Source organism: Oryx dammah, unplaced genomic scaffold (assembly GCF_014754425.2).
Source record: "Oryx dammah isolate SB20612 unplaced genomic scaffold, SCBI_Odam_1.1 HiC_scaffold_1, whole genome shotgun sequence".
Lineage (NCBI taxonomy): Eukaryota > Metazoa > Chordata > Mammalia > Artiodactyla > Bovidae > Oryx > Oryx dammah.
In genome coordinates, this window is record NW_024070185.1 from 51,760,031 (window position 1) to 51,780,399 (window position 20,369).

General features: G+C 43.3%; 1 protein-coding gene across 1 annotated transcript in view; it reads left to right on the plus strand.

The window, feature by feature from the left end:
- The first annotated feature begins 316 nt into the window (after positions 1 to 316).
- The window catches only part of GCNT1 (glucosaminyl (N-acetyl) transferase 1), a 43,784-nt gene continuing 23,731 nt past the window's right edge, over positions 317 to 20,369 (plus strand). The window contains exons 1-2 of the mRNA XM_040256800.1: positions 317 to 415; positions 1,249 to 1,371. The gene's annotated coding sequence lies outside the window, so the exon portion shown is untranslated. The remainder of the gene's footprint in view (positions 416 to 1,248; positions 1,372 to 20,369) is intronic.

The window sequence follows — 20,369 nt, forward strand, 5'->3', positions numbered from 1 at the left end:
CCGCAGTTCCTGCCTCCCAGGAAGGGGGTATAAAGTTCTGAAGACCCCACTCAAGTGCTCAGTCCCTAATAGGTTCTCCCAACCAAGAACCCAAGTCAACCTAAGGAAGGAGAAAGAGGAAGCACGCAGAGTCAAGCACTTCCACCAGACAACGAAATGCCCAGAGGGCGCGCTGACTTGGGCCAGAAGGCCCACGGCAGCAGAGGTCTGCGAAGCAGGGATGCGCTGGGCGGGGCCTAGAGGGGCGGGCCCAGGGGCGTGGCGCACGGGCGCGAGGGTGGGCGGCCCGAGACCCGGCCGCGCGGTCCTCCGGCGCCAAGAGCTCAGTCAGCCTAGCGCGGAGCAGCGCCGGGCGAGAGCGTCCCCGTGCTGCCCAGCACCCTCCAGCGTCTTCCGGGCCAGGCGCTCGCTGCAGGTAACCAACGCCCCACCAGGTCTCCTGCTCGGCTGCCTGGCTGGAGGGGAGGAAATGGGAAGGATAGGCGGGAAGGACGAAGCCGCCACTTAGCCAGGGCCCGGCTGCAGCGAGTGGGGTCAGCTCCTCCGGGGAAAGAGGACGCGAAGCCGGGGCAGGAGAAAGAGGATGCGCGGTGGGAATCCGCTTCCAGCTTGTGCGTCCGGGACCCGGGGTGGTGTAGAGCGCCCTGCCTCGACCCAACTCTTCCGTCCGGTTCGGGGAGCCTGGGGCTAGGACTTTGGTGCCCAGTATCACCTGGAAGCCGCTTGTTTCTTCTGTCTTACCCCCTGGTTCACGTAGCGAGTAGTAGCTTAGGAATCGTTGGCGGCTGCGGGCCATGGAGAGGCCGGGCGCGAACAGTTACTCACTGTTGTGCTTTGGGGGCAGAGGCTTTAACTTAGCATAATCCTAACCGTGGCCCTGCGGAGAGGTATTTATTACCCCCATTTTACTGATAAAGAAGCCTGCGCCGGGATGTTAAATGACCCACCCTAGGGTCTAACCACTGGAAAAGAGACGCTGCTCTAGGGGCTCCAGAGCCCTCACGCGTTTCCTCACCTTCCTGTTTGCTCTGCATGCTTCACGCCACGTCTAGAACGCGCGCTGCTGCTGCTGGCTCTGTGGTGAAACAGGTGATTGTTCTTGAATGCATTATATTCCCTTCCTAGGTTCTTTTTGGTTTTGTGTTGTTAGCGCCCAATTTCTGATTCAAATGTTTCCAATTTTTGTTGATTAGCTTTTTGGAGTGGAAGAAGCTCTCCCTCACAGCTCTTTTCCGCCCTGCCTTGCAGCTCTGTTCCTGGATGCCGAGCAAAACACAGGCACCCCAGCCTGCTACACACTTCTCATCTTTCTCCGTGGATGATAGGTTGCCCGTGCATCCAGGCTGGGCCTTGCGGGCTGCCCGGTTGGAGGTGAGTCTTGTCACCTGGCATCCTACATACTCGTTGGCTTTGTTATTTCGTTCTAGGGGGAAGAGAGTCTTCATTTTACAAGTAGTAGGACAGGAGGCAAATTGAGGGGATATACAGTGTTCAGAGAAAGCATGGTGCCTGGAGATGAGAATAAGGCCACAGCTTTTTGTGGTCTGCATTTGGTGAGGGCTAGGTGAGCATCCGTCCAGACACTTGTAAGCTTCTCTGGGCATCCTGCCCCCCTTTTAGAGCTGTTCTGAAGGGCAGATTTGTTTTACAGAGGGGAGGAAGAGGGCTAAATGGTTTTTAAAGATCAGTGTAAATTACCTGCTAGGAACCCAGGCAGTTCCAACCCCGCTGCCCCGGATTAAGGAAAATGGCTTTCTGCTGTGGCTTAATCATTAAGCCTTTACGGATTTTTAGCAGGCCTTCAAGATGGTCCTTCAGGGAAACTTTGGAGTTCTCAGACACTGTTCCATGTTTAAAAATAAGGTAACACACGGTGAATTTACTTTTACAGAGTTTATTGGTAGATAAAAGAAGTTGATTTTTTTCCCCCTTCCATCTCATGGTGAGGGTTGGAAGGTTCCAGTCAGCGCCTCTCTGCCTTTCCTTCAGCCTGATGTTGGAAAGGAACTTCTCAGCCTTGGCCCTAAACACGTATTGGATTTCATTCTTCGTTAAATATAGTTCATCCTCGATTAACTGTAGGACAGCTTCCAGTCACTAGTTACTTCTTATTTATTGCTGTTTGGCCATGGTGGGCCTCTGTTGCTGCAGGGACCTCCTCTAGTTGGCACCAGCAGGGGCTTCTCATTGGTTGCAGTGTGTGAGCTTCTCTTTGGGGGCTTCTCTTGCTGAGGAGCATTTGCTTCAGTGGTTGCGGCATGTGGGCTCAGCAGTTGTGGCACAACGGGTTTAGTTGCTCTGAGGCACGTGGGATCTTCTGGACCAGGAGGCCGACCCGTGTCCCCTGCATTGGCAGGCGGATTCTTAACCACTGGACCACCAGAGAAGTCCTCTAGTTCTTTTCCATTTGCAATTTTGTTGCTTAACACTAAGAACTGTTTCTCTTGATAACTATGAACTATCTCCCAGTGAACTACAGTCCAGATTGGCGAAGCAGAGGTGAGTTAGTGACTGAGCACAAGCAGGATCAACTCTGTACAAAATGAAATTTAGGGACTTCCCTGGTGGTCCAGTGGTTATGTCTCTGTGAGTTTCCATTGCAGGGGCCACTGGTTCAATCCCTGATATGGAAACAAAGATCCCCACATGTTGCTTGGTTTGGCCGGTGGCGGGGGGGGGGGGGGAATCACTACAGATCTACAGGAACTAAATAGGTAATTCATGGGGAGAGCTAAATGGACTGTAATTGGTTCCAGGTGACCTGCCAACACCTGGGCAGGTATCAGCCATTCTCTCCCTCTAATCGTACAGGAATTCTAGCCCAGTGTGACCAGAGCTTCCCTACCCAATAATTGAACAAACTTTATTAAAAAAAAAATGTAAAAAGTGATTTTAAATATTGGCTTTTTTCCTTTCTTAAAACACAAGAAATCAAATCAAATTTGGTTTATTCATTGTGTTTTCAAATCTCTTATAAACTGCTACACCTGGTGATCACATTCTCAACTGAATGAACAATTCTGACCTATGATATATATGTTGTACATTTTTCTGAAATGAGATGGCAGGAAACAAATTAATACTATTGAAAGTGATCTCTTCTCAGTCTCAACTTCTGTTTTCTGTGACGTGTAGATTAGGTCACGTGCACGGACAAAAGTAGTCTTTTTATGGGCCAACCAAGGAATTGTGTTACTGTTTATTTATAGTTCTAGTTCAAGCTGTCAGCTGCCTTACTCCCTGTCTTAAAAAGAGAGTTCCCAAATGACTGTTCTTATAAATCTGGTGTTTCTCCTCGGGTCTGTCTGTATTTTTAAACACACTGGCTTTGACACAGGAGACATGGTTTAAGGTTGTCGTATGTCCTTGTTGCCTATATGTGGCAAATACATGTATGCTTAGACCAGAGTTGCTTCACTATGGCACTTCTGACATTTTGGGCCAGATAATTTCCTGTTGGGAATGTCCTGTGCATTGTAAGCTGTGTAGCAGTGTTCCTGGCTCAACCCACTGGATGCCACTGGTCCCCTCTGTCTAGTTATAACAACTAAAAATGTCTCCAGACATTGTTAGATGTCCCCTGGGGAGCATAGTCACCTAGTTGACCAAAAAAAAAAAAAAAAAGAGCGAATATTTAAAATGCTTTAGACATTTATTAACTAAACTGTATATTGAACATAATTAACTTTAAACTTTTAATGACTAGAGAAGCTATCTAACACTTTAAATATTTTTATAATAAAGATGACTGAATCAGTGTTCTTTCTGAATGGCCATGTATAGCTTGCAAGACTTTGCCTCCAAAGAAATTTTAAGTGTTTGATGTGGCTGTCAAATTTCTAAAGTTTAAAATGTGGAAGCTAAAAAGGAATCCTACAGCAGTTTTCATTTTTCTCATTTTAATTGCTTGATGTCTTTCCGTTGTTTTTTAAGGTGATGGAGTATCAGTGGGTGATGGTTGTTGATTTGAAAAATCAACACAGTCTCTCATATAAGAACGTCAAACAAAAGTCTAAGCAAAAATTTAATAATGAGACTTGGTGTAAATTATGTTTAAAGTAGAATTTAGTTTTAAAAGAAATTAAATTTTTTTTTGCCTAACATCAATAACTAGGAAAACTATGTGTGTTTTTGTAGTCTGAGAAATACTAATTTTATGGAAGAGAATTATAAGTAATATATGATTTTGCTTACCAGAAGAAAAAATGTCCTGCAAATATAATCCTCATGTATAATCCTGCAAGTATAACATAGACCTTATGGAGGTTGAAAACATTGCCTTGGTTGTAAAAGATGCATCCTTAGCTAGGGACTGGCTATTCGTTGGGCCCCTTGCAGAAATCAGACTAATTTATAAGGCTCTAGGCTGGCTACAGAGTTTGTGGGGCCCCTTCTTTAAATATTATGAATTTTAAGATGGCAGCAGACAACTGAGCATTAAGCAGAGCATAGGGTCCTGGTAGCTTAAAAGAGGATTACAATCACAAATACAAATTCAGAGAACTGCTCCTGCTACCATTAAGCACCCAGAATTTCTGATTCATTGATTGTACTAATATTTCCAATCAGGAGTCTATGTGTATTGATAATCAGTGCAGTAAATTTACTAAGAACTTCCTCCCATGATGAATTTTTCTTTTGTTAAAGAGGGAGCCAGATTGTTTGGGAGGGTCCTGTGAACTTGAATGACCTATTTACTCATTGAACCACTATTTACTGAGCACCTGTTTGAATCTAGGCATTGTCAGCTCTGGCCTACAACTGTGAATGTGATAGGAGTTCTCCACCTTTACGAACCATTTAGTGTCTCAAGGACAGGGGGACAGACAAGCACATAGGCAATTACAGTCATAAGTAAAGCACAAGTGTCTGGAGACTGTTTAACCTGGAGACCTAACCCAGATTAGGGGAGGGGATTTCTCAGGATAGGTCTTTCTGAAAAGAGGTACTTAAAATGAGGCCTTAAAAATGGGTAGAAGTCAGGTGGATTAGGGTTTAGTGTTCCAGGCTGGAATGGTTGAGACCAAAGAAGGAATGTAGCTATTTTGCACATTAATGAAAAGGTAAAGGGAACTCACTGAAAACTTTTAAATAAGAGATAAGATGATTAGATTTGGATTTTAAAAATGATCATCCTCACTGCTGTGTTTGGAGGGGTAGGCCCTATTGGCATATATGGTGTCTGTGCAAACCAGGAAAAGACTCCCTTCTGGGTGGACCAATTGGAAAAGATGTACTGCTTGTCCCACTAGGTCAGCTCAGAGGCAGTCCCCTGAGCCAGTCACTTAGTGTGGGCACAGCCTGTCCACACACTGGGGAGGGGGAGAATGGGGTGTGGCCCGATAGTGCAAAGGCTTTTGCAGTCACCCAGGGGTAGAGAGGGGAGTAGATGCGGGATGGATGAGAGAGCATGAGAGAGAGAATGAGTTTGTAGTTAGAAATCAGTAAGAAGGTAGTTACTGTTTGGGTATAGTTGTTGGAGAGAAGCTGTCAAAAATGATTTAAAAGTTGAGCATAAATACCTGAGTGGGATAGGATGGTGAAACAATTTTTGGTTGAAGGGGACTAGGGGAGGAGTGGGTTTGGCACAGGTCGGGGAGGGAAAGTAATTCTACTTTCTGTTTGCTTTTGAGGCATTCCAGGTGGAGTCAGGGAGCAGGCAGAGGGAACTCCTGAAAGAGATCTGGGATGGAAATACATATTTCAGGGCCGTTGCAAATAAATAGTCCTTGCATATCCCTGGTGGCTCAGGCAGTAAAGAATTTGCCTGCAGTGCGGGAGACAAGGGTTCGATCCCTTGGTTGAGAAGATCCTCTGGTGGAGGGCATGGCAACCCACTCCAGTATTCTGGCCTGGAGAATCCCGTGGACAGAGGAACCTGCTGGGCTACAGTCCATGGGGTCACAAAGAGTTGGACACGACTGAATGACTAAGCACAGCACACACCATATGAAAAAGATCTCCAGAACACCGCTAGCTCAGTTCCTAAGAGGAAGAGATGCTTTAAAAAGATCACCCAAAGAGGGGTGTAGAATGAGAAGGGGAGGGGGCTGGCCTTGGAGAGTTTGATCATTGTGCTCAGAGGAAGAAGAGAAGCTAGTTAAGAGTTAGTTCAGTCACTCAGTTGTGTCCAACTCTTTGTGACCCCATGGGCTGCAGTATGCTAGGCTTCCCTGTCCATCACCAGTTTCCGGAGCTTGCTCATGTCCATTGAGTGGGTGATGCCATCCAACCATCTCATCCTCTGTCATCCCCTTCTCCTCCTGCCTTCAGTCTTTCCCAGCATCAGGGTCTTTTCCACTGAGTCCGTTCTTTGCATCAGGTGGCCAAAGTATTGGAGTTTCAGCTTCAGCATCAGTCCTTCCAATGAATATTCAGGGCTGATTTCCTTTAGGATGGACTGGTTGGATCTTCTTGCAGTCCAAGGGACTCTCAAGAGTCTTTTCCAATACCACAGTTCAAAAGCATCAATTCTTTGGTGCTCAGTTTTCTTTATAATCCAACTCTCACATCCATACATGACTACTGGAAAAACCATAGCCTTGACTAGACGGACCTTTGTTGGCAAAGTAATGTCTCTTTAATATACTGTCTAGGTTGGTCATAGTTTTTCTTCCAAGGAGCAAGTGTCTTAATTTCATGGCTGCAGTCACCATGTGCAGTGATTTTGGAGCCCCTCAAAATAAAGTCAGTCACTGTTTCCATTGTTTCCCCATCTGTTTGCCATGAGATGATGGGACCAGATGCCATGATCTTCGTTTTCTGAATGTTGAGTTTTAAGCCAGCTTTTTTACTCTCTTCTTTCATCTTCAAGAAGCTCTTTAGTTCCTCTTCACTTTCTGCCATAAGTGTGGTATTATCTGCATATCTGAGGTTATTGATAAAGTTCTCCTGGCAATCTGATTCCAGCTTGTGCTTCATCCAGCCTGGCATTTTTCATGATGTACTCTGCATATAAGTTAAATAAGCAGGGTAACAATATACAGCCTTGACATACTCCTTTTCCTATTTGGAACCAGTCTGTTGTTCCATGTCTGGTTCTAACTGTTGCTTCTTTACCTGCATACAGGTTTTGCAGGAGGCAGGTTAGGTGGTCTGGTATTCCCATCTCTCTCAGAATTTTCCACAGTTTGTTGTGTTCCACACAGTCAAAAGCTTTAGCATAATCAATAAAGCAGAAGTAGATGTTTTTCTGGAATTCTCTTGCTTTTTCTGTGATCCAGTAGATGTTGGCAATTTGATCTCTGTTTCCTCTGCCTTTTCTAAAACCAGCTGGAACATCTGGAAGTTCACGGTTCACCTATTGTTGAAACCTGGCTTGGAGGTTTTTGAGCATTACTTTGCTAGCGTGTGACATGAGTGCAATTTTGTGGTAGTTTGAACATTCTTTGGCATTGCCCTTCTTTGGGACTGGAATGAAAACTGACCTTTTCCAGCAGTCCTGTGGCCACTGCTGAGTTTTCCTAATTTGCTGGCATATTGAGCGCAGCACTTTCGCAGCATTATCTTTCTGGATTTGAAATAGCTCATCTGGAATTCCATCACCTCCACTATCTTTGTTCGTAGTGATGCTTTCTAAGGTCTACTGGACTTCGCATTCCAGGATGTCTGGCTCTAGGTGAGTGATCACACCATCGTGGTATTCTGGGTCATGAAGATCTTTTTTGTATAGTTCTTCTGTGTATTCTTGCCACTTCTTAATATCTTCTGCTTACGTTAGGTCCCTACCATTTCTGTCCTTTATTGAGCCCATCTTTGCATGAAATATTCCCTTGGTATCTTTAATTTTCTTGAAGTGATCTCTAGTCTTTCCCATTCTGTTGTTTTCCTGTTTCTTCCTTTGATCACTGAGGAAGGATTAGTGATATCTCTCCTTGCTGTTCTTTGAAACTCTGCATTCAAATGGGTAGATCTTTCCTTTTCTCCTTTGCCTTTCACTTCTTTTCTCAGCTATTTGTAAGGCCTCCTCAGACAACCATTTTGCCTTTTTGCATTTCTTTTTCTTGGGGATGGCCTTGATCACTGCCTCCTGTACAGTGTTGTGAACCTCTGACCATAGTTTTCAGGCACTCTGTCTATCAGATCTAGTCCCTTGATCTATTTGTCACTTCCACTGTATAATCAAGGGTCACCAGAAAGACCAAGTAATTAGAAGGGTGGGACTTTTCAGCCCCACAGGCTGACCTCTTGGAAGGGAAAGAGGTGCTAGGGATTGAGTTACACAGACACTTGAAGGAGCTGTTGGGAGACCTTCTGGGTTGATGGGCACATCAAGGTGCTAATAGAGGCAGCCTGTCCAGAGAAGAAGCCAGGAAGCTTGGCACCCCTCCCCCATACCTTACCCTCTGTGTCTCTTCCATCTGACTGTTCATAAGTCGTATTCTTTCTAATAAACTGTAGTAGTAAGTAGAATGTTTTCTGGAATCTTAGCTGCGCAAGCAAATTTTCACACCTTGGGATTCATGAGAAGCCCTGAATTCACAGAACCCCCAAATTTATAATTTGTCTGGGCACCTCATTGCAGCTGATGCCTACAGAAGGCATTCTTGTGGGACTAAGCCCTTATATATGGGATCTGGGCTAACTCCAGCTAGTTTATGACAGAATTGAACTGAATATTTGGGTACCCATTTGGTGTCAGAATTGGCTGGTGTCTGGAGGAACAAAAAAATCCCCATGTTTGGTGTCAGAAGTGTTTTAAAAACAGCTCAGCCTTATACACCTGAAATAGCCTCTCACTGTCTTTTCTTGAAATCACCTTTGACCTTATACTTGATGACTGAAGGCATCACTTGAGAGCTTACTTTTGATGAACATCAAGACCCCTGGGTGGGTGCTGGGTAGGCTTCTGGAGGGGAAGGGTATTCCCTATTCCTTTGTCAGTTTGCAGGTTTGTGTCTAGGTCTCAGTGTTGACTGTACAATAGGAACACCTGGCAGCTTTAAAAATTCCTGGCACTCAAGTCAAACTCCTGACTAATTCTATGGAATCTCTCTGGTAAGGGAATTGGTATTCTTTGAAAGCTCCCAGTGGTTCTAATGTGTGTACAGCCAAGGCTGAGAGCCGCTCACTGGGATACCAGACCAGTTAAAGCCATTTGCCCCATTGAGCTCTAGCCCATTGCCTGGAATTTGCCTGTTGTGTATGAACAGTTAGGTCCAGACCCTTATGAATAAAATATGTTAGCGCCCAAAGAAGGAGGCAAATAACAATTCTATGGGATGTTGAAGGAACATATGAAACCTTCTATTAATAATTTTGTAAACATTTAAGAAAGAAGTCAAGCTATGTTTTCTCTAGTCTCTGTAGTGTGGTGCCTTCTAGATTTGGTGTCTTGTATGGGGAGTGTGATTTTTCTCAGGAGAAAGAGGTAAGGAATCCTCACCGGACCCCTAAGCGTACTGGAAAGTGTTGCAATTTGCCAGTGACAATATCATGGAGTTATGAGGTTTTATGAACACAAAGGCTTTAAATCATGGCATCTCCCAAACGGTGAATGGAGACTTACCTGTGAGTGGGTTACAGGTATCCTGAGATTCATTTTCTGTCACCTATCTCCCTCAGCCAGGGGGCTGAAGTTGAACAGTCACCTTCTTGGATATGTGACCTAAAAGCATCACAGCTTCAGATGGCAGGTGCTTTATCATCCATTGTAATGCTCTGGGCAGGGGGTGTGACCATCTTTCCACCACTTATCTTCCCTGGTTCTCTTGCAGGCACACATCTAAGAGTAATTGAGTTTACCTATGTCTGCATTTTTCTTTAGCAAAAGACAAGGTTTCCAAATTGCCCCTTCCCAGTTTTGCTGTGCCTATCAGTAGTTGCGATTGTCTTCCCAGGTGACTCAGTGGTAAAGAATCTGCCTGCCGGTGCAGGAGCCACAGGAGACTCTTTCCCTGGGTTGGAAAGATCCCCTGGACAAGGAAATGGCAACCCACTCCAGTATTCTTGCCTGGAGAACCACATGGACAGAGGAGCCTGTTGGGCTATGGTCCATAGAATCACAAAAGAATGGGTTGTGACTGAGCATGCGCGCGCGTGTGTGTGCGCGCGCATGCGCACCCGTACCCACACCCCCACCCACACCCCCACCCACACACCCACACGCACACCCCCGCCCCCATGCATCAGTAGTAGTTGTTACTTTGTAGAGCAGGAACAATCCAAGATAAACGTGAAGTTCACTCAAGGAGAGGGAGAGTGACCACATTTCAAAAGTAATTTATGCTACAGTGGCATTTGGAAATAACCATTTGGAAATGTTTGCATTGAATGTGAACATGTTGCCAAGAAATATGGTAGATTTATAAGTCATCGAAACTTCGGAGTTTGGAGGAAAATGGCACATGTATATGTAAGTCCCTTTGCTGTCTACCTGAAACTATCACAGTGTTGTTAATTGGCTATAATATAAAATAAAAAGTTTTTAAAAAACCAAAACTCTCCCCCTCCACAAAGAAAAAGATCGGAAGCAAAATTGTCTACCTGTTAAAGTGTTTTAGGTGAAGAGTGTCAGTAAGTTTTGAATCTATTTGTTGAATTTATAAAAATGTGACACCTGACTAATTTGTAAGAACAGTTGATTGACACTTGCCAGCTAAATCTCATCCAGGACCTTTGTGTAACTGGTGGATAGACAGAGAAGTAAGTATCAAGATTTAGGAAGGAGAGCTAAGAGTGTTCTTCTGTTTTTCCAATGTACCCTTGTCACCCTAGACGGCCATTAGAGCAAAATGTTACAGGACACTGAGCTTGGAAGCAGTCATTCAGGCGCTTGATGGCAAAGTAATTAACTGGGGTTTTCAAAGATAATGAACCATATTTAATTTTTTGCTTCCATTACAAATATTAGTTACAAGAAGTTTTTTGCCTTAATTAAGCTGAACTAAACTGAATTAACTCTGTTTCATCTTTTTACTTTGTAATGCACATCATTTAAAGATGTGTACAGATAAAGATGTGTACATTTAAAGATATGTGCAATAGTACTTATAATTTTGAAAGAAATATGCATATATTGAATGTACTGAATTGAATATATTTGAAAGCTTTTACTCTTAGTAGTTCATAGTAAAAATTTTGCAAGCTTATCATTAAAAACTTTGAGCCAAATTGCTGTCTCCCCCACCCTCTGCCCCACAGTAGTCTGGAAACTTGCTTCCTTGTAAACTTTAATCTAAAACTTCCTCTTCCCCATGCTCCTATAGTTCATTCAGTGGGAAATGAAATTGTTATAAGATTAAAAATAAATGTTCACACTCTGGAAAGTACTGAATACTGTCTTCTCTTGAAATGTGTACATAAACTTCCTTTCAACAAGCCAGTTTGAACACTTTAAGATACAAACACAAAAACCATGGAATTTGCAGAAATCTTGTCATCAGTTCTTTGCACTGGGACAGGTAAATGCTTTCAGTCATGTGGCTGTCCATCCTTTTATTCACTAACCATGTCAGTGCTGTTGTCCATGAACCCGCACAAGCCAGTCTGGGTAGTTTTGGCAAGCAGAGATTGGTGGAGGGCTGCAGATCTTCAGGCAGGTGAAGGTTAAAAAGCCAGTCTCAGATCAGCTATGTCCTGTGTTGGGGCTCTGATTGCCCCTCCCAGGAAACTTTGACTTGAGGCACAGGGAATCAAACATTCCAGGAGTCAGCTGACAGTTAGATTCAGCTGACAAACATGTTGGAGTCAAGGAATCACGAATTTTGTGGAATCAGCAGCTGGACTCAGGAATGCGCCCTAGGCACAGTCCCAGGCTACTTGACTTGTCAGGCTTATGTGTCCTTTTGGTGTAAGCACAGGACATGCCTCTAGACTATCCCAATCCATTCACATAGATGGAGCACCCTGATCTCACCTGGTTAAGATTGTTAAGATTCCAAGTTCTGATTGCAGAGGGCACAGGTTCTAGCCCCAGTGGGGGAACTAAGACGGGGCACACTGCACAGCCTGGCCAACCAAAAACAAAAAGCCAAGATTTTCAGACACATGCACAAATCAAAATGAGTGCCTTTGAGTATCCATGAAACGAAGCAGGGCCCTGTGGGGCCCTCCCAAGGACAGAGCATTTGAGTGCCCCTTGCAGAAACCAGTACTCGAGAAACCAAGCACCCCACTTGGAGAGTTGGAGAACTCAGGTTTATTATGCCAGCGGGCCCAGAAGAGTTAATACTCCAAGCTCTGATCCCCGAACAGAGTTTTTATACATGGACAGGCGTGATTAAGCAGGTTTGTGGGTTTGCAGGGGCAGGACGCTTGCAAAGAGCAGGACAAGGGTGAGTGAAGTAAGCTCCAGTGCCTAGTATTGAGAGTCCCCAGCTTCTGAGACCTATGTGATCCAGACTTTGCAAGGAGCAAGCTGAGTTACAGAGGCAGAAGGAGCAGGAGGTTATTCAAAATTTTAACTTTTCCTCTTCATTCCCCTTTCTTGATGCTTCTATCACTTGTTGTAGAAAGCATTATCTCATGTTTTGGTAGGACATTCAGAGCTCCCCATCATTTGGGGGGCTATATTGAGCTATTACCATTTGTAACTTTATGGATTTAATCCAAGAGGTCATGAACTGGGTATTCATATTAAGACTACAAGGGCCAAACAAGAGCGCCACAAAGAGCATGAAGAGAGGACCTGTTAAAGGGAGAAGCCATGAAGCCCAGCTCCAGATATTGCTCCAGTTACCCCAGGAATTAGCTAGTTTCTCTCTCCTTTTTATGATTTGTTCCCTTAGCTATTGGGCCATGTCCCTGACTATTTCTGAATGGTCTACATAAAAGCAGCATTTTTCATTCAAGAAGAGGCAGAGTCCTCTCTTTTCAGCTGTAAGTAGGTGTGCTGCTGCTAAGTCACTTCAGTCGTGTCTCACTCTCTGCGACCACATAGACGGCAGCCCACCAGGCTCCCCTGTCCCTGGGATTCTCCAGGCAAGAACACTGGAGTGGGTTGCCATTTCCTTCTCCAATGCATGAAAGTGAAAAGTGAAAGGGAAGTTGCTCAGTCGTGTCTGACCGTTAGCATGGACTGCAGCCCACCAGGCTCCTCCATCCATGGGATTTTCCAGGCAAGAGTTCTGGAGTGGGGTGCCACTGCCTTCTCCGGTAAGTAGGCCACTAGCCCTCTCCTATTCTGTAAAACCACCTCAGCCAGAGAGTCTAGTTGGTCCTGTAATGAAGAGCAGCAATAATACTGATCAGGGATAGAGGCCAGGGTTGATAATGAAAATCCATTAATATTTCGATAGCTGGATCCTCATGCTTCCGCCATGCATTGACCAGTCAGTTGCCAGAGTGTAGCTGGAGCAAGGCTGAAGAATCCTCAAGTTTCTACTGTGCGTTGACTAGTCAGCTTCCAGAGTGACTAGAACAGGGCTCAGCGTCCTTCGTGGGTGAGTGTTGTTGTCTTCAGAACCAGACCTTGAAGTTTTTGGGGTCCTGAACTGCTTTCCAGGTGTTATCACAGGAAGCCATTGCCTTCTTGACTCTGGTATGGTGGATCCAAAGGATGACACCTATAACTTTAACAGCAGTAGAGTTTGCCAGGATGACCGTGTGAGGGCCTGTCCAAACTGGCTGAAGCGTCTGTTTCGTTTTGTTTGTAATCTAACCCATACCTCTTCTCCTGGCTGATAGGGATGAACCCAATTGCCCAAAGGAATGGGTGTCCTTTCTAAGGTTTCTTGGATGATATGGCAGAAGACTTTTCCAGGGCCTGGAGGTGTCAGGACATCTCCAGGTCAGTTAGTTGTTGGTGGTCTCCCTTGAGATTTTTTTTTTTTTTATCACTGGGGATGGTCTCCCATATAAGATTTCAAAGGGAGAGTAGCCTGAGGACCTTGGGATGCATTTATGGAGGGCGATGAGTCCACAGAATGATAAGGCAGCTTGTTCCAGCATTGTCTGGGTGTTGGCTGGGGGATATTTTTGTTGTACTACTACTAGGAGAAACAAGCTTAAGAAAGTTAAAGATATATGACCCAAAGATTAATAGAAGTAGGAAAGCTGTGGTGGGGCTATCCAGGAGAACCAGGTCCAGACATTGGTTCATGACATTAGTGTTTCTCTAGGTATGAGAAGATGCAAGAATTTGGACTCGTAAAAAATGTCTCCCTGAAAACATTTGAGTATCTGAAGGCCTGTTTTTCTGGGTTTTTCCCAGAGCACAGAGTGCCTTATTTTTTGTCTCCACCCTGAACACCTTTCAAGGGGGTGTTGAAGATCAGCATCTTGTGGTCATGATTTAATCTTTGTAGAGGCAGCTGGCAAGGGCCACCTTCCAGTCAGCAGGGCCCCTTCATAGCCACATATTTGACCATGTTCTGGGACATTTACTGGTCATTGTGTCCCACAGTGCTGGGAAGGCTCATTCCCAGGTCTAACAAAGATTCCATTGACAGGCCACTCAATGTGTTGTCACTAGACCAGGCCTTGTAAGTAGCCAAAGTCTCTGAACCATACCTGTCTTACTAGCCTTTTGGTCCAGGAAAATATTTCCTCTTGTTGCTTCTTCCTATATCTAGAGTTACATTATTACAACTACTGCTCTCATATGGAACTGTGTATCAGCATTTTATCACAGGCTCAGTCACACATTTGGTATCATAAGAAACAATCTTCTGAAAGAAGCTACATAGAAAATAATATAGCTAGCAGTTATTAGTAAGGTCACAAGCAAGAATTTAAGTCAAGAACTTTCATTGGGTGTAGCCCGGTATACCCCAGGTCATCTGACTCAGTTAAATGATTATAGCCAAGTGTTCATCTTCTGGTTGTACATCATGGAGCATCTGACCTTTATCCAAAGATTGGTTACTGAGATAAGCTTTAAAAACAATCTTAGAGTGTCCTTTTTAATAACTTAATTAAACCTTTTAGCAATATAACATAACAAGAAACTATCTCAGAAGTAAGTCTTAGTAAGCATAGACCTTAATTAACAAAACTAGAACTTAATATTCAGTGAAATATATATATATATAGTTTTGAGAGCTCATTTTGAAGGCCTTAACACTGTAGCCAGGGAAGGCTTTAACCCGTCAAATAAAAATGAGGTCTGTCAGGGAGCTGGGAAAAGCCAAGCAGCTGTCTTGGATTTCCCATAGCCCTGGCTCTTTGATTTTTAGCTGTTTATCCATTTTTAATTTCTTGACTTAGGAGCAGACTATAGCCATGTTTTAAGGACATCAGGATAGCAAAATTCTTACTGTGAGGGGTTATTTTTTTGTAGAAGCAGAATGAACTTTGTCTACATGTACCATAATCTTGAATAATTTTATTTACTTTACCAAAGTAACAAAAAGTTTTTTAAAACAAATATAAATCACTTAAAGGCAAAGAAATTCATAATCTTTTATCAAAATCTGCATTCTAAGTAAACTTTGTTCTCCGAACAGAGGACCAAATTCCAGTCTGGTACCAGCTTACTGTTATTAACAAAATTTGTTTATCTGTTTAATCTTAGAAAGTCTTTTCCATATATCTTGAAGAACTAGCAGTATTCTTTTAAAGGCATGAGAGTCAAACCATAGAAGACATGTTTAAAATCTTATTCTATTGTAATTGGCAAAGAAATCTGGTCATTGTTGTGATATGTAATGCTTTAATATGATAACTAGAATTATAATTGACCATATTTTATCAGGGCATATCAGATCTATATGAATTTCACACAATTTTAGGATATTTATGTTAGTAACATCAACCGTGCAGTATAACCTAAAAAGACTTTTCACCCCTTTAACAGTACTTCCCATGTAATTTAACATGTCCAATGAATCCAGGCAGCTTAATAGCTCTTTGGGATGTCTCAGAGGCCCTCTGAAGCATCTCAAAGTTAGCTGGAAGTCAAGTTATTTAGGAAGTTTTGTCAATAAATATCACAAGGGTTTATAACAGTCAGACAGGATCATATAAATCACTGTGAAATAAAAGTTATTTACTTAGCCAAAGTTAACAGAAGATTTCAAAGGTAAATATAGAACAGATCAATTAAGAGGTAAAGAAAGTTAAATCTATAATTAAAAGCAGTTCAATATCTGAAGAAAGTATGTCCTCTTAACAGAGAGAAAGGCTGAATTTAAGTTTTTACACCAGCTTACTTTAAACTCATTTAGGTAAATTTAATTAAATTTATTTTAAACTTAATTCTAACCATGCACAATTTTCCACAAACTTTTTAATCACTTTCTGTAACAGCCACCTATAAATCAGACCTATTTTCTTTTCCCTTTATAAAATGTAATTTTTTAATATCTTCTTTTATCTTATTAAAAACATACATCTACTTTCTTATTAGATTAGCAAACAAACATTAATACTAGATATTTAATATTGAATATTTCCCAGTTTACATGAACCTGAATTTTATTTAGGTTAATTTTTCTTGTATTTAGAATTGTTTGATTTCTAAGCACTTTTCTTTAGGCCAATTTAATTAGAACTCATTTACAACTACAACAATATTATCAGAGAAAAACAAAAGACATACACTGAGACATACATAAATATAGACAGACAGAGATCTTATAGTTTTCTGTTTGAGATTTAAAATACCTCTTTGACTCCCCCTTTTTTTTTCCTTTCTTTGCTTGAAGTTCTAATTTGCCCAAGACTGAGGTGTCGGGCAAAGCTGGCTGTGTGTTTCGAGTACATGGAAAGGGTTAACTTCAAGCTTTTCCCTGGGCAGGCCTTTCAACAAGCTAGTTGTTTTTAATTGCATATACAAGAAGAATTGGTTTTGCAGTTTCCAAAAAGAAGAAAAAGTTTCTCTCACTCCATTCAATCAGCAGTTACGCACTCACAATCATTCAGAGTCTGTCACAATGCCTCCCTCTCCCAAGTCCCCAGGTTTCCTTAACTGCTGCTCCCTTCCTGGGAGCTCCCAGGAGGTGATCAGTCTCCTCTTCCACCCACTGGGGTAGGCCTGACTGGGGAGGGGCCCCGGGGCCTTAGCTGATCCTGTGGCCATTCCTGGTGAGTTAGTCCGTCCCTCCAATGAGCTCAGTCAGGGCTCGATTGTCCAGAGAGTCGGAACACCAGTCCGAAAGGGAACTAGAATACTGTCCGGTGGTGTCCTGCTCGTTCACCTCAGGGTTCCTTCGCTCCAGCCTGGCGGAGCCACCAGTCCAACGGCTCAAGGGGCTGGCGTGATTGGAATCTCGCTGGGGCCTCCAGAAATGTTGCAGAAACCAGTATTCAAGAAACCAAGTACCGCACTTGGAGAGTTGGAGAACTCAGGTTTATTATGCTGGTGGACCCAGAGGAGTTAACACTCCAAGCTCTGAGCTCTGAAAGAGTTTTTATACATGGACAGGTGTGATTAAGTCGGTTTGTGGGTTTGCATGGGCTGGGGGATTGCAAAGAGCAGGACAGGGGCGAGTGAGATAAGCTCCGGTTCCTAGTATTGTGAGTCCCCACTTTCTGAGACCTACATGATCCGGACTTTGCAAGGAGCAAGCTGAGTTACAGAGGCAGAAGGAATAGGAGGTTATGTAAAATTCTAACTTTTCCTCTTCACCCCCACTTGTTGCTTGTAGGAAAATGATTTTAGCCTCCCAGACCTTCCCTGAGTTCCAAAGGGCAGATTCAAACAGTTACTCATTAGAGGAGTGAGGGTGAGCAGAAACAAAGCGGGAGCAGTCGAGAGACAATGGTGCAGCCATCCCAGTTCCTCGAGGGGATTTCTGAGCTCTTCAGTAACACGGCCTCACAGGCGGGCGAAGGGTGATAAACTTCAGGCTGAGAACAGGTCTGTGGGCCCCAGACTGGTTAGAGCCAGGAGGCTGATGATTGAGACTGTTGGAACAGCACCCCGTTTCTTCCTCATCCCCAGCCGATTGGAGGAAGGTTACATACCCTGCAGACCTATCCCCAAATTTTGCCTATAAAAATTTCCCTCCAAACCATTGAGGAGTTCAGGGTTTTTTGAGCGTTGGCAGCCCCAGACTTACAATAAGGATGCATTTTCCTTCACCATAGCCCAGTGTCAGTAGATTGGCAGAGATGCGTGGACCCGAATTTGGTTCTATAACATCCTTAGATGTTTCTGGTCACTTTGAGGATTGTCCTCTGGGCTAAATTGGACCCATTAGCAAAGGGCCCAGTGTTTGATGGTAGATGTGATTTTGGAACTTGGTAAAAGTCAGCCTTACAAGGAAGCTTGACCATGCTCCTTATTAATACTATTGAGGGTGAGGTGGGATGGGGAGGTTAAAAATATAGTGTAATGTAAGAAACATACACTAGATTTCTTGTTGGACTCATGCAAAGATTTTTTTTTTTCCTGTTTTTGGTTGTGAAATTTGACCTGTATTGAAAGCAGATGGGAAAAAAAAGAAAGACATTCAATGGCCATTGACCACATAGGAATCAGATTTCCCTTCTGAACCTCTGTGGATAGCCCCCTCCTATTCCCCAACTCTCCTCTCCCACCAAACTGGGTTGAAGGAAAGCAGTAGAGTGTGAAAAGGCACATTCTGACACGGTGAAGTTCAGAGCGAACACTCAGCTTTCCTCTCATTGTTGACCCTTAGAAAAGTCACTTGTTTCCCTGTGGCCCAGCTTGTTTAGTTAAAGAGGAGGGTGGGACTTGGAACTAGCTGAATTTTTTCCTTATGGGCTGGTAATCTGTGGCTCTAAAGTTTGTTCTTGGTCAAATAAGTTTTGGAAATGCTGAATACTCTTGTCCCTTGTCCCTGTCTTTAAACATTCATGGTAAGCATTGCCATCTTAAGAACTATAAGGAGGAAGAAGCCCAGGCATGCAGTATTTTGTCTAACTTTGTTTCTGACCACATTTCTCAATTTTTGGACCACAGAATCTACCCCACCTTCACAGCATAGTAACTGCCCCCAGAGCTGGTGTTTCTAGCAGGAATAGATGGAATCTCAAGTTTTTCTCAGCTTTACAATGGATGCATTGTTTCCAAAATAGTTTTTTACTATATATATTTTTTTTTTGCCAGGCCTATAATTTCCCCCAGAAGGCTCAGCAAATAACCTTTGTGTGAATTCTTTGAGATTAGGGAGATGCATTTTCCTCAGAACCTGTATAATAGGTTTTGTGTAATAGCTTTTTGTGTAATATAGTGTTTTATATAATAGTTCCTGTGGAGTTAAATTAAGTGTATTTAGGTATTTGTTAATAAACATCAAATACAGTTTCTTATTTGGGGGCCTCTGAAAAAAGTTACAAGTTTCCCTGATGGGCCAGCAGATCAAGAATCCACTAGCAACGCAGGAGACACAGGCAACGCAGATTCAATCCCTGGGTTAGATTTGACTTAAAGATTTGAACAGTGTTCAGGTGAGGAAATATAAACAATAATAATAAACTGCTAATGTTCATTGAAGGTTCATTATATATCAAGTATCAGTTCAGTTCAGTTGCTCAGTTGTGTCCGACTCTTTGCAACCCCATGGACTGCAGCACACCAGGCCTCCCTGTCCATCACCAATTCCCAGAGTTTACTCAAATTCATGTCCATTGAGTCCGTGATGCCATCCAACCATCTCATCCTCTGTTGTCCCCTTCTCCTCTCCTAGCATCAGGGTCTTTTCAAATGAGTCAGTTCTTTGCATCAGGTGGCCAAAGTATTGGAATTTCAGCTTCAACATCAGTCCTTCCAATGAATATTCAGGACTGAATTCCTTTAAGTTGGACTGGTTGGATCTCCTTGCACTCCAAGGGACTCTCAAGAGTCTTCTCCAACACCACAGTTCAAAAGCATCAATTCTTTGGTGCTCAGCTTTCTTCATAGTCCAACTCTCACATCCACATATGACTACTGGAAAAACCATAGCCTTGACTAGACGGACCTTTGTAGGTAAAATAACGTTTGCTTTTTAATATGCTGTCTAGGTTTGTCATAACTTTTCTTCCATGGATTAAGTGTCTTTTAATTTCATGGCTGCAGTCACCATGTGCAGTGATTTTGGAGCTCCCCAAAATAAAGTCTGTCATTGTTTCCACTGTTTCCCCATCTATTTGCCATGAAGTGATGGGACCGGATGCCATGATCTTCGTCAAGAGGCTTTTTAGTTCTTTTTCACTTTCTATCATAAGGGTGGTGTCATCTGCATATCTGAGGTTATTGATATTTCTCCTGGCAATCTTGATTCCAGCTTGTGCTTTATCCAGCCCAGTGTTTCTCGTGATGTACTCTGCATATAAGTTAAATAAGCAGGGTGACAATATACAGCCTTGACGTACTCCTTTTCCTATTTGAAACCAGTCTGTTGTTGCATGTCCAGTTCTAACTGTTGCTTCCTGACCTGCATACAGATTTCTCAATAGGCAGGTCAGGTGGTCTGGTATTCCCAGCTCTTAAAGAATTTTCCACAGTTTGTGGTGATCCATACCATCAAAGATTTTGGCAT